The sequence below is a fragment of the Bos javanicus genome, chromosome 8 (genome assembly GCF_032452875.1).
Source record: "Bos javanicus breed banteng chromosome 8, ARS-OSU_banteng_1.0, whole genome shotgun sequence".
Taxonomy (NCBI): domain Eukaryota; kingdom Metazoa; phylum Chordata; class Mammalia; order Artiodactyla; family Bovidae; genus Bos; species Bos javanicus.
In genome coordinates, this window is record NC_083875.1 from 2,407,599 (window position 1) to 2,422,275 (window position 14,677).

The window sequence follows — 14,677 nt, forward strand, 5'->3', positions numbered from 1 at the left end:
CCACACCTGCCACAGACTCTTTGGGGTGAAGCAGTTACAAGCTTACCCAGAAGCAAGGGGAGGAATGTGGACCTGAACTCTCAGTGCAGGGAAAGTAGAAGAATTATGCAGCCGTTTATAAAAACTGCTCTGGAGAGAGTGCCTTCCCAGCTGGAAATCAGGGAGGAGTTCACAGAAGAGGTGATGTTTGGGCTGCACCTTGAGAGGAGTGGAGGTTCGCCAGGAGAAGTGGAGAGGTGTGAAGAACAGCAGCCCAGGCTCACACGCCCACAGACACGTAGAAATACGAGAAAGATGAAGCCAAGGGATAACCATGAAAGGAACAAGCATTGGAGGAAAATCAGTTTCACTGCTCTCTCGTTCCCTGAGTACATCAATGTGTCTGAACTGCTAATTCAACATTGCTCACTGGTCCCTAAACATGTACAGTGCCTGGGCAAGTGCTGTGGAGAACGTGGGTTTAAAGTCAGACTCGAAAGTGAAGGCACAGTTTTTCGTTAGCAAACACCTTGGAGAAGGAACTAGCAACCCACTCCAGTATTCTTCCCTGGGAAATCCCATGGACAGAGGAACCTGGTGAGCTAAAGTCCATGGGGTCACAAAAAGTCAGACACGACTTGGCGACTAAACCACCAGCATATGTACTCCCTGTGGGCACCATGCCAAGGACAGGGCCATCTTTACTCACTTAATCTTCCCCACTGCCCTACAAGACAGCCCTTGCTACTATATTGCTTACAGATTGGGCATTGGGGTCCAGAAAGGTGAGGTTACATGTCCACCTGGACAGAGGCAGACCTGGGATTCACAGCAGGTAGCCTGACCACAGGGTCTGGACCCCTGAGCCCATATGGTGCCACCCCTCAGACAGCTGGGGCCGAATACAGGCTGAAACTGAAGGTCAGCCTGGGAGCTTGGACTTGATCTGTGTGGCGACCATGAGCTGCTTAGGGCCACCTGAAAAGACAGTGAATGTGACCTAAATTGTGTGCACGCAGCTCACATGGCTGGTTCTTGGCTGATGCAGGTAAGACCAGTCTCTGGATTCTGCGTCCAGTGTTCCTCACTCTTTGCTAAAGCTTGCAGGCCCAAGACAGTACCTTCTGGCCCAGCACCTCTTCTGATCTCTCCAGTAACGCTGTGAGAATCTCGACTCTGGAAGAAACCAGCAACGGGGTTCTCTTGAGCGAGGACTTAGCCCACAGCTTCACAGGGGTGCGTTCTAGCCAACAGCATGTGAGTGGGAGCCTGGGCTGTTTTAATTCTAATCTAGAACAAGACCAAGCATTTATCTGCGGTTTGACTTGCAGAGATGAAATGCAATGTATTAAAGCAGTTTCATTTCCCCATCAACTCAGCACTGGTTTTACCATCGTGAGCTGTGGTTGACCTAATGCTGTGCTGAGCTGTGTGTGGTGCCATTCAGGTGCGTGTGATGATACAGGACAGACAACCTCATTTGGGCAGAAGGTCTCAATGGAAGCACTACGGTATTAGCATTCCTTCTGTGCTTATTATAGAACCTAAGATACACAATGGTAAGAGCGTGGTAGGGGGGCATGGTGTGACTGCAGAAAAACAATGGAAGCAGCTGGCGGCTCCATTTTGGGTTTTGTGGAAGTTTTAAATGGACATTGTGCTAATCTCATCATCTATAAAATTTTTAAACCGGTTACTTTGTGGTGACTTGACACTTCCACTGAAATATATTAGAATGTGGCAAGAATTCTAATATATCAATATTATAGTATCAAGTACCTAATATAGCAATAGTATAAATCAAATTTCAATATAAAAATATCTAATAAAAACAACAAAAACCATGACATCAAGCCCCTGGCTCAAAAATGTCCTCCAGGCAGACTCACGGAAAAAGACCGGGGCAAGTGAAGTAGATCATTTTGAAACTGAAGGTGGTTTAAAGGAGGAAAGCAACAATTCTAGAAATTGTGTAGTCTGAAGACATGACCTGGGAGGGAAGTCAGGCTCGTTTTGACAGAAGGTGTGTGACTGTGGGGCTGGATCTAGCTGGGACCAGAGCTGTGTGCCTTCAGTCTCACAAATCACCCCAGTGAGCTTCAGTGGACACACACAAATATGTATTTTTGTTGCACAGCAAAGGAAACCCTACACAAAATGAAAAGACAACCTATACAATGGGAGAAAATATTTGAAAATGATGTGACTGACAAGGGATTAATTTCCAAAATAGAAATTATGAAGTTCAATTAAAAAAAAAGAAACCTAATCAGAAAAAAAAGGGCAGATAATCTTAAGTACACATTTCTCCAAAGAAGACATACAGATGGCCAACAGGCACATGAAGAGGTGTTCAATACCACTAATTATTAGAGAAATTCAAATCAAAAGTACAGTAAGATATTACCTCACTTTGGTCGGAATGCTGCTGCTGCTGCTGCTAAGTCTCTTCAGTCGTGTCCGACTCTGTGCGACCCCATAGACGGCAGCCCACCAGGGTCCTGCATCCCTGGGATTCTCCAGGCAAGAATACTGGCGTGGGTTGCCATTGCCTTCTCTGTTGGTCAGAATAGGCATCATCAAAAAGTCTATAAATGATAAATGCTGGAGAGGGTATGGTAAAAAGGGAACCCTCCTACACTGTTGGTGAGAATGTAGACTGGTGCAGCCACTATGAAGAACCCTGTGAAGGCTCTTTAAGAAACTAAAAATAGAGCTCCTGTGTGACCCTGCCAGGCATATATCTGGAGAAAACTCTAGTGAGAAAAAATAATGCACCTGTGTTCACAGCAGCACTATTTACAATAGCCAAGACAGGAAAACAACCCAAATGTCCATCAGCAGATGACTGGATAAAGAAGATGTGATGCATATACACACTGGAATATTACTCAGCCATAAAAAGGATGAAATAATGCCATTTGCAGCAACATGGGATGGACCTAGAGATGATTATATTAAGTGAAGTAAGTCAGACAAACAGAATATTGTGTGGTATCACTCATATGTGGAATCTTAAAAATGTGATACAAATGAATTTATTTACAAAAGAGAAATAGACTTGCAGATGTATAAAACAAACTTATGGTTACCAAAGGGAAATATGGGGAGAGATAAATTGAGAATTTGGGTTTAACAGATACCTACTATTAATACTATATATAATATATAATACTATATATAAAATAGACAAATAACAAGGACCTACTGTATAGCACAGGGAACTATGTTCAATATCTTGTAATAACCTTTAATGGTAAAGAATATGAAAAATAAATAGTAAAGAATCTGAAAATACATATATATTGCTTCCCAGGTGGCGCCAGTGGTAAAAAATCTGCCTGCCAATGCAAAAGACGTAAGAGACGCAGGTTCGATCCCTGGGTTGGGAAGATCCCCTGGAGGAGGGCATGGCAACCCACTCCAGTATTCTTGCCTGGAAAATGCTATGGACAGAGGAGCCTGGAGGTCTACAGTCCATGGGGTCACAAAGAGTCAGACATGACTGCATACACACACACGTGTGTGTGTGTGTGTGTGTGTGTGTGTGTACACATAACTGAATAACTTCTTGTGGTACATTTGAAACAATGTAAATAAATTATACTTCAATTTTTAAAAATCTACATAATCAGCCTTAAAAAGGAAGAAAATTCTGATACATGCTAAAACAAAGATCAAGCTTAAAGACACATACTAGGTGAAATAAACCAATGACAAAAGGAAGAAACAAAAAAACCAAAAAAACCCAAATATGCATTTTTTGGTGAGCTTTCTAAAAACTTGTTAATTAAGTAAGCCATTCTGAAAATTGTGCTTCCTGTATGAATGGATGGGTGGATGGATGGATCTCACTAAGTATCTTTCTCTCTAGTGAAGCAGTCTACTTTGTGCCCTATGTGACTTTCTGGACTAAACTCCAGCAGCAGCAGAAAACAGAGAGGTCAAAGCAACCAGCGCTGGCTCGTCAACCGACCAACAGCCAGAAAAAGTGCCTCCTTTTTCTCTTTCTTGAGCCCATTATACATGTTTTTTGGTGCAGAGTAAAAGTGAGCCAAGAACACCCATTTGTATGCCACAAGCCTTCTGCACAGACTGTTATTTTAAAAGGACATTCACACACACTGTAGCTGTCTCTTGGGGAAGCTATGAAAATACTTGTGGATTTCTAAGCTGTCATTTCAAACACACAGTGGTGGGGAAACTAATCTACAAGTATTAAAGGATTCTTGGTTTTGTGCATTAAGGTGACATGAAAAGATCTCATATTCTCTTCTAACTTGAATCCACTGAGTACTTATTTGGGTCTACAGAGACACTTAAATTTCTCTTCAGAAAATCTTTCCTGCTGACAAAGCTAGGGTGTCATTGGTGATGGAATATCAAAACTTTCACTTACGGACCTAAAACACACATAAGAGGGAGTACTGAGCGTTCTTCTTGTGTGTGTGTTTTCAGTAGCTCAGTCATGTCTGACTCTTTGCGACCCCATGGACTGTAGCCCACCAGGCTCCTCTGTCAATGGGATTCTCTAGGCAAGAATACTGGAGTGGGTTGCCATTTCCTACTCCAGGAGATCTTCTTATTTGTTAGTTATCTTGATGACAATGGTTCAAGAGGGTATATCTCATACCCAGGGGATTTAAATCATTCCCCAGTTACTTCCTCTCCAAGGTTTTCATACATATTATTGCTTGGCTGAAACTGAAAGTCGCTCAGCCACGTCCAACCGTTTGCAATCCCATGGAATTCTCCAGGCCAGAATACTGGAGTGGGCAGCCTTTACCTTCTCCAGGGAATCTTCCCAACCCAGGAATCAAACTGGGGTCTCCTGCACTGCAGGCAGATTTTTTACCACCTGAGCCACAAGGGAAGCCCAACAATACTGGAGTGGGTAGGGTAGCCTATCCCTTCTCCAAGGGACTTCCCAACCCAGGAACCAAACCAGGGTCTCCTGCATTGCAGGCGGATTCTTTACCAACTGAACTATGAGGGAAGCCCATTCCTTGGCTACATATGTGGTTATTCCATGCTGAAACAAACCATACATGGGATATTTGGGAAGAGATAATTATCCACTTGGCTGATTTTGGGGAAGGAGTTTGTTTTACCTTCCAACCTGAATTGCTTACAAGAAAGAGAGGCCATTTTTGGATTCCTTCTGATTCTATGAATGTTAGCTCTATTGAAGCTCTTTGATTCTCCTACCTTGTTGCTTAGAAACATTTCATTAAATAGTGTCAGTGCTTCAATCTGATACGATTTAAAATGTTACTTTTCTCTTTCACTGTAGAATGAGCTTTTTGCTTTGTCATTTCCCCCAGTAATACCCAAGTTATTTATAGTTGCTAATATTTTATTGACACAAGAATGGTAGGTCAGAGTGAGCTAATGGTTCTGGCCTTTCTATTTTAAGGGCACTGGTTGGGGGTTGGTCCAGAAAAGGCTGAGGTGGACAGACAGGTGTGCTGGGCTATCCTTAACAGCCTTCCTTTCTGACTCTTAGAACCCAAGAAGAAGAAGAGATTCACAACCCTCATTTCAGATTTCTTCTGAGCACCCCTCCTGGGCCCAAGTGCCTATCACTGACCCCCTGAAATCCCACCAGTGGTGACATTTCTCTGATGTTGTTTAAGCAGTTACCAGATTCAAACTTCCCTGGAGAGTTGTTGAATAGCCGGATGAGAATAAAGCCTGAAAGAAGTGTGGGCTGAGACAGCACTCGTGAAAGCAGGGGAAGAGAGTAGGGGTGCAGACGGGGAAGAAGGGAAACTGACAAAATCAAGATCACGGACCCCACCCCACCCCTACCCGGGTCATGTATAATTTGGCCCTAATTCCTCAAAGAGCTACTTCACAAAAGAGTTAATTAGGCCTGTAACTCATGTTAAAACTTGAACTGCTAGTTTAGAAAACCACCAAATTCTATCTTTAAAAGTAAAACCTGGGACTTTCCTGGGGGTCCAATGGTTAGGAATCTGTACCATTGCAGGGGGGCGTGGGTTCCATCCATGGTCAAGGAACTAAGATCCCATATGCCTCATAGTGCAGTCAAAAACTAAAAGAGAAAAAAGTGATACTTGATTTATACCATCTGAATTATGCAACAACTATATTTCAAATGAATGTATCTATATTATGTCCACTAATAGAGAGGATTTTACATGGCTTAGAATTGTTCCCTTAAGACTTGAAGGTTATTGAAAACTAAGTGAAATAAAACTTCTCAAATGATCATTTCAATGATCATTTGATCAAATACACATACATACATATCATACTTATACTGTGGTCCCTGTACTTCAAGCTCCCTGTTAGATAAAGGGTGTTGCCAACTTATACCAATGACTTGATTGACCATCCTGATTGTAATACCTTGTGTTACAGGTAATTCTCATTGTTTCAGAATTCTTCCTCCTTCAGGGTGACTAGCTTGTCTTGCAGCCCTAGACCTAAAAGAATAGTAGACACATCCAATTTGTTGTCGTTCAGTAGCTTAGTCGTGTCTGACTCTTCTGACCCCATGGACTGCAGCATGCCAGGCTTCCCTGTTCTTTACCATCTCTTGGAGTTTACTCAAATTCATGTCCATTGAGTCACTGATGCTATCTAACCAACTCATCCTCTGCCTCCCCCTTCTCCTCCTGCTCTCAGTCTTTCCCAGCATCAGAGTCTTTTCTAATGAATTGGCTCGTTGCATCAGGTGGCCAAAGTATTGAAGCTTCAGCTTCAACTTCAGCATCAGTCCTTTCAGTGAATATTGAGGGTTGATTTCCTTTAGGATTGACTGCTTGATCTCTTTGCAGTCCAAGGGACTCTCAAGAGTCTTCTCCAGCACTATAAATAGAAAGCATCAATTCTTCGGCGCTCAGCCTCCTTTATGGTCCAACTCTCATATATGTACATGACTACTACATCCAATACCAGTGTTTCATAAGTAAAAAGCTTGCTACCATAACATACACAGTAGATCAGACTTCCTTAGAGTTTCAAGTTTTATGGGTGAACTGACGCAGAGTAAGGAAGGGCCTTTATTCATTTATGAGAGGCTCTCTGACCGAGAGCTGCTAATAGAGGCACAAGCTAGGAAGAAGATACTCAAACGGACTGTAATTTGATTATCTTCTAAGACAAATAGGTCTTAGCCATGATTCAGGCAGAAAAAGCTAATAATAACTTCATGTGGAGTTATTATTTTTGCCCATAAGCATCTGGGTGGTTGAAGCAGTCTGTATGATTTGGCACAAGTCCAATCTGTAGAAATACTTTGGTTGAAAATAGTTACGTGGGAAACCACTGGAAATGGATTTCAACGTCTGAGAGATTTCAATAGGGTGAATCGGTCCATTTTTTCCCCCTGATATTTGGTGTTTATTTTTCATGGACTATAACCCTCCAGGTTCCTCTGCCCATGGGATTCTCCAGGCAAGAATAATGGAGTGGGTTGCCATTTCCTTCTCCAGGGGATCGTCCCAACCCAGGAACTGAACCTGGGTCTCCTGCATTGCAGGCAGATTCTTTAGCTACAAGGGAAGCCACCCTCTATTTTTCATTGGCAAACACAAAAAGAAACAAACAAAAAAAATATGCATGTTTTCTAGAATTTTGGATTAATGGCCAAAATCATGGCTGATGATATTAGGTGCCTCGAATACTCTGTGGAGCTCATGGTACACCTGCTCGCTGATCCTTAAGACTGCTGGGAAGTACAAGGTAGAGGCAAGATTCTATTTCCAGGCAAAACTTGGGCTGTCTTACCAGCTATTCACAAATAATACACCTGTATAAAGGTAGGATTCAAACACCTGAGCCCACCTATAAAATGTTCTCTTCTGTATATGACGGGTTTCCCTGATGGCTCAGATGGTAAATAATCTGCCTGTAAGAGACCCAGGTTGGAGCCCTGTGTAGGGAAGATCCCCTGGAGAAGGGAATGGCAACCCACCCCAGTATTCTTGCCTGAAGAATTCCATGGACAGGGGAGCCTGGGGGGGGGGGGGCTACAGTCCATGGGGTTGCAAAGAGTTGGACATCACTGAGCGACTAACACACACACAAAGGTAGGATTCAAAAACCTGAGCCTACCCATAAAATGTTCTCTTTTGTATGTGAGAACTTCAACTTTTAAATTTCATAACTAGTCAAAATGTACAGCATGTATCCTTGATTTCCTTTCTTCTTTTTTGTCTGTTGTTTCAACTAATGGCCAGTTTCAGTCCCCTAGACCTACTAGTCCGAAAAACAATTGTCCTTTGATGGCTCTGGGGCTTCCTTGGTAGCACAGATGGTAAAAAAATTTGCCTGCAGTGAAGGAGACCCTGGTTTGATCCCTGCGTTGGGAAGATTCCCTGGAGAAGGGATGACAACCCACCCCAGTATTCTTGCATGGAGAATTCCACGGACAGACCACAGGGTCGCAAAGACTCAGACATGACTAAGCAGCTAACACTTTCACTTCCACTTTGACGGCTCTAGGGAGGCAGCTGGCTCACTCAGTGTGCTGACATACTGAAGATTCGTGGAGGTTTCAGGTCTGGCCAGCACTGCTGGGAACATCCTTCCCTTTTGCAGCAAAATGCCAGGTCTGAGAAAAGAAAAAGAAATGAATGTAATTTTTATAGACACAAGGTTCTATGCTTACAAAGTCCATGGACCGATTTTAGCGATGATAACAGTAATAGTGAAGTTTTAGATTTAGAGACATCAAGTCATTTCCATGTCTATCTGGTCAACTAATTAATGATAAAAGACCCAAGAATATAAAATGCTGGGGAAACTGTATAGTTACATGCAAAAGAATGAAACTGGACCGCTGTCTTAGACTACAGCTCAACTCAAACTGAAATAAAGACTTGAATGTAAGACCTGAAACCATAAAACGCTTTGATATAAACAACAGCAATATATTTTTGGATCTGCATCTTAAAGCAAAGGAAATTAAAGCAAAAACAAAGAAATGGGACCTAATTAAAGGTTTTTGCACAGCAAAGGAAACCACTCACAAAACGAAAACACAACCTACTGCATGAGAGAAGATATTTGTAAATGATTTGACTGACAAGAGGTTAGTATCCAACATACATATGCAGCTCCTCCAACTCAACATCAAAAAAAAAAAAAAGAAGTAACCTGATTAAAAAATGGGCAGAGGACCCGAATAGACATTTCTCCAGTCAACAGGCACATGAAAAGATGTTCATCGTCACTAATCATCAGAGAAATGCAAATCAAAACTACAATGAGATACCATTGTACCTGGCAGAATGGCCATCTTAAAAAAGCCTGTAAGTGATAAATGCTGGAGAGGGTGTGGAGAACAGGGAGCCCTCCCACACTGTTGGTGGGAATGTAAATTGATGCAGGCACTATGGAGAACAGTATGGAGGCTCCTCAAAAAACTAAAAGTAGAACTACTGTATGCGACAGCAATCCCACTCCTGGACACAATACCTGAAAAAAAAAAAACACAAGAAAACAAAAATACCAAGAATGGGGACCTTTCCTGTTCACTGCTGGTTTCCAACACCCAGAATAGCATCTGGCAGACACACAAGTAGGCAATTAACAGCATTTGTTAAAGGAACAGCAGTGGTCATCACCATCATTGTTGTTCTTTGCTGCTCTATCATATTTCATTTCCGGTATAGATAGATAGCGATAGATGTAGTGATAGATATTCTTCATATTGATTTATAAGAGAGTGGCAGGACACCCAGCCAGCGAGGGTGTCCTGGATCACCTGGCAGTGGTAGTTTGTCTATGACCTAACAAGTGTAGACAGGGTGGGCGGTTACCCTGACGGTAAAGACAGGTATCCAGGCAGTAGGGTTTGGACAGCTGGGCATGCGTTTTTCCAGGCTTTCCTATTGACCAGTGATGGCCAATGCACACATCTGTCAGACTGACATGAAGGTGCTGAGACCTCAGCTGTGCACTCCTTCTTCATCTTACCCACACCACACACACATATCAGTCATTCCCAATCTTGTAAGAAAAGTCCCAGAGGCAGGACAAACAGAAAGGGGAGCTGGATTCACAGGCAAATACCCCCAGGAACCTGAGAGACATGGGTTTACACAAACCTGAGAAAGCCCGACATGTAATGCTTTTGTCAGGTGAGTGTAAATGGAACATCAGAGGCTGAAGAGCTTCTGTCTGACAGCACGATGACCATTAGGTATTCAGGACAGAACCAGCGATTCTCCTTTCCTGAGAGCACCTGTCCATGGTTCCCATTGGCTGTCTCCTCTCTGCTCCCAGAGGGTGTTTGGAGCCGGAAGCCCTCTTCCTAGGCTGGGTGAGCATGCTCCTTGCCGAACTGCTCATCCAGCCCAGAAGCCCGGGTCCCACACCCACCTAAGAAGAGCTCCAGCTCCCTGCGGGTGTACCAGTTCCTCCCAAACCGTGACTGAGGCTGGAGAACTAGGTTCCAATCAGTCCTCATTTCTATGGCTACAAGAGTTCCCTGGGTGGCAGAAAATAAGGGCAGATTGCTCTCATTTTCTAAATGCATTGATATAAAGTGTTTTTTATTTATTTATTTTTTCGCTCCTATATTATATTTATTTATTATTTTTTATTTTATTTTTTAACTTTACAATATTGTATTGGTTTTGCCATATATCAACATGAATCCGCCACTACATGTTCCCCATCCTGAAATCTACCCTCCAGTTGTTCATTCTCTGCCTCTCTCCCTCCTACCCCTGTTGTTGTTGTTCAGTCACTAAGTTGTGTCCAACTCTTTGTGACCCTGTGGACTGCAGCACGCTAGGCTCCCCTATCCTTCACTATCTCCCGGAGTTTGCTTAAATGCATGTCCATTGAATTGGTGATGCCTTCCAGCCATCTCATCCTCTGTCATTCCCTACGTACCTACCACTGGGATTAGAGCAAAGGCCACGTGGTCTCCCAGCCTCCATCTGCCTCCACTGCCTCCTCTCTAGTATCACCCGGATTTTGCTCGGCCCTCTTTGCCCCACTTCATAGTTGGTGTGGTTAGAACTCACAGGAGACTGGTCCTGTCCACAGGGTGTGCATCACAGCTGATACAAGCCAGGGACTGATTTAGGGACAGGCCTGTCATTAAGTCCAGGACAAAGAGATGTGAGATCAATTTGCTCGATATACTGATGAGAAAGAGTTCCCTTCCTTAAAACAAGAAAAACAAACAAGAATAATAAGAAATTGCCCTTTCATGTTTTCTGTTTCCGAATGACCAGTGTGAACAGCAATGTCCACACTTGCTTTTCCACCTGGAGATCACCAGGGAATCCAGTGAAGGACCAGGAGAAGCAGGATTGCTGAAGCCTGGAGGAAACCTCACTATTTATTGACCCTGACGGTTTAATCACCCTGAGAAACTCTCCACTGACAGAGCGCTTGTCGTGTGAGAGTGAAAAACAATCCTAATGTTGCTTGTCACTTTGAGCTCGGTTTTCTACCTTCTGGAGGCCCAAAAGCACCCTAACTAAGCTGCTGGGTTCCAGCTGTTTGTTCAACATATCTTAAGAATCCCCTGGTTTGGGGACTTTTGAACAACAGTAGAATTTTCTACTTAGTTGGACTGTAAAGAAGGCTGACCGCTGAAGAGTTAAGGCTTTCAAACTGTGGTCCTAGAGAAGACTCTCAAGAGTCCCCTGGACTGCAAGGAGAGCAAACCGGTCAATCCTAAAGGAAATCAACCCTGAATATTCATTGGAAGGACTGATGCTGAAGCTGAAAATCCAATACCTTGGCCACCTGATGCGAAGAACTGATTCATCTGAAAAGACCCTGATGCTGGGAAAGATTGAGGGCAGGAGGAGAAGGGGACGACAGAGGATGAGATGGTTGGATGGCATCACTAACTCAATGCACATGAGTTTGAGAAAGCTCCAGGAGATGGTGATGGACAGGGAAGCCTGGCGTGTTGCAGTCCATGGGGTCACAAAGAGTTGGACATGACTTCGAGACTATAGAACAACCATCACCACAAAGGATTTTATAGTAATTAGGAGAATACATCATGAGAAATGCTGAGCTGGAAGAAGCACAAGCTGGAATCAAGTTTGCCAGGAGAAATATCAATAACTTCAGATATGCATATGACACTACCCTTATGGCAGAAAGCAAAGAGGAACTCAAAAGCCTCTTGATGAAAGTGAAAGAGGAGAGTGAAGAAGTTGGCTTAAAGCTCAACATTCAGAAAACGAAGACCATGGCATCTGGTCCCATCACTTCATGGGAAATAGATGGGGAAACAATGGAAACAGTGGCAGACTTTATTTCTTGGGGCTCCAAAATCACTGCAGATGGTGATTGCAGCCATGAAATTAAAAGATGCTTACACCTTGGAAGGAAAGTTATGACCAACCTAGATAGCATATTCAAAAGCAGAGACATTACTTTGCCAACAAAGGTCCGTCTAGTCAAGGCCATGGTTTTTCCAATGGTCATGTATAGATGTGAGAGTTGGACTGTGAAGAAAGCTGAGTGCCGAAGAATTGATGCTTTTGAACTGTGGTGTTTGAGAAGACTCTTGAGAGTCCCTTGGACTGCAAGGAGATCCAACCAGTCCATTCTGAAGGAGATCAGCCCTGGGATTTCTTTGGAAGGAATGATGCTAAAGCTGAAACTCCAGTACTTTGGCCACCTCGTGTGAAGAGTTGACTCACTGGAAAAGACTCTGATGCTGGGAGGGATTGGGGGCAGGAGGAGAAGGGGACGACAGAGGATGAGATGGCTGGATGGCATCACCAACTCGATGGACGTGAGTCTGAGTGAACTCCAGGAGTTGGTGATGGACAGGGAGGCCTGGCATGCTGCGATTCATAGAGTCGCAGAGTCGGACACGACTGAGCGACTGAACTGAACTGAACTGAATGTCAATATGTGAAATAGATGAGCCTCTCTTTTCAACCGAAGATCAATTATTGATTCTATTTTTCAATGCTGTATGTGTTCTATCTTCAGTTCATAAGGCTCCACTGCACACTCTCAAGTCTGGTCCTGTGAGCAAGACTCCCTAACTCAAAGGTACCGAGAGGAAGCAGTTTCGACTCCGTGTTTACAGACACATCTATCAGTCTCAAGCTGCTGAAAACAACTTGTAGAATCCACAGCAGTCATGGTGCTAATTGCTGCCATGTCCTGTATCCCTCACCTTCTCCTCTGCATTTCTCTAATGCCAATGTGATTCTTTGAGGCATCAGGTTTTAGTTTTAAAATCCCCAATTTATTTCTGCTCTCCTCCCACCCTCTTACTCCAGAAACAACTGTGCCCAAGCCCCTGATGGCACCTCAGAAACACCTCATATCCCTTCCGATCGCCCTGCCATTCCTGCCACTCCCCTGGTTCAGACCCTCACCTAGAGCCTTCTGAAGTCCCCACAGGGAGCTTCACTCCCTCCAGAGCATCTTTCCAAAGAAGGCGTCCGTCCTGCCCACCCTGCTCCCTGGCCTCCAGGAGACCCCAGCCCCCCTCCCACTCTCCCCGTGCCTCCCCTTCTCTTCTCCAGCCAGCAGGAGGCCCTGGGACCCCTTTATGTCCTCCACCCCTCACCTCACATCGAGTCTGCTCAAATCCCATCTCCATCTGCTCAAATCCCAACTATTCTTCACAGAGTACCTAAAACCGTATTTTTCTTCATAAAGTTCTCCCTATTTCTCCCAGTCAAAAGTATGGCACTCCTTCCCTGACTTACTAGGATTTCATTTCTCTAATGAAGGCATTTATGACTTTTTGAAACACTGTCTATTGTAGATATTTACTCTATATCTTATTTACTTTCTAAAAAGATGAAGTGTTGAGGACAGAAACCAGGTCTTGTTCATTTTCATGTTCTTCGGTTCAGTTCAGTCACTCAGTCGTGTCCGACTCTTCGAGACCCCATGAATCGCAGCACGCCAGGCCTCCCTGTCCATCACCAACTCCTGGAGTTCACTCAGACTCACGTCCATCGAGTCAGTGATGCCATCCAGCCATCTCATCCTCTGTCATCCCCTTCTCCTCCTGCCCCCAATCCCTCCCAGCATCAGAGTCTTTTCCAATGAGTCAACTCTTCACACGAGGTGGCCAAAGTACTGGAGTTTCAGCTTTAGCATCATTCCTTCCAAAGAAATCCCAGGGCTGATCTCCTTCAGAATGGACTGGTTGGATCTCCTTGCAGTCCAAGGGACTCTCAAGAGTCTTCTCCAACACCACAGTTCAAAAGCATCAATTCTTCGACACTCAGCCTTCTTCTTGGAGGCTAGTATTTCTTTGACCATTACTAACACCAGATAAAGAAAGCTAAACTAGTAAGGATGGGTTGGCTTTCTGTTGAATTCTGTTTTGTGAGTCCAAAACCTTGTATTATCTGATTAAAATGAAATAGAATTTTGAAAAAAAAAAAAGGAACATTATTAGGTTCAGCTGGTCACTAATCAACTAAATAAGGGAGAATTATTTTTTAATATTTATTTATTCATTTATTTATTTGCCTGTACCAGATCTCAGTTGCAGCAAGTGAGATCTAATTCCCTGACCAGGGATCAAATCCAGGCCCCCTGCATTAGGAGTGCAGAGTCTTAGCCACTGGGCTACCAGGGAAGTCCCAGGAAGAATTCTTTAAGGGGAGATGAATTCAGAATCATGTTAACTGCAAACGAGGAGAGATACCTTTGTTTTCTATTTCAGAGACATTCTTAATCTGAAAGACAGTTTGAATAACATCCA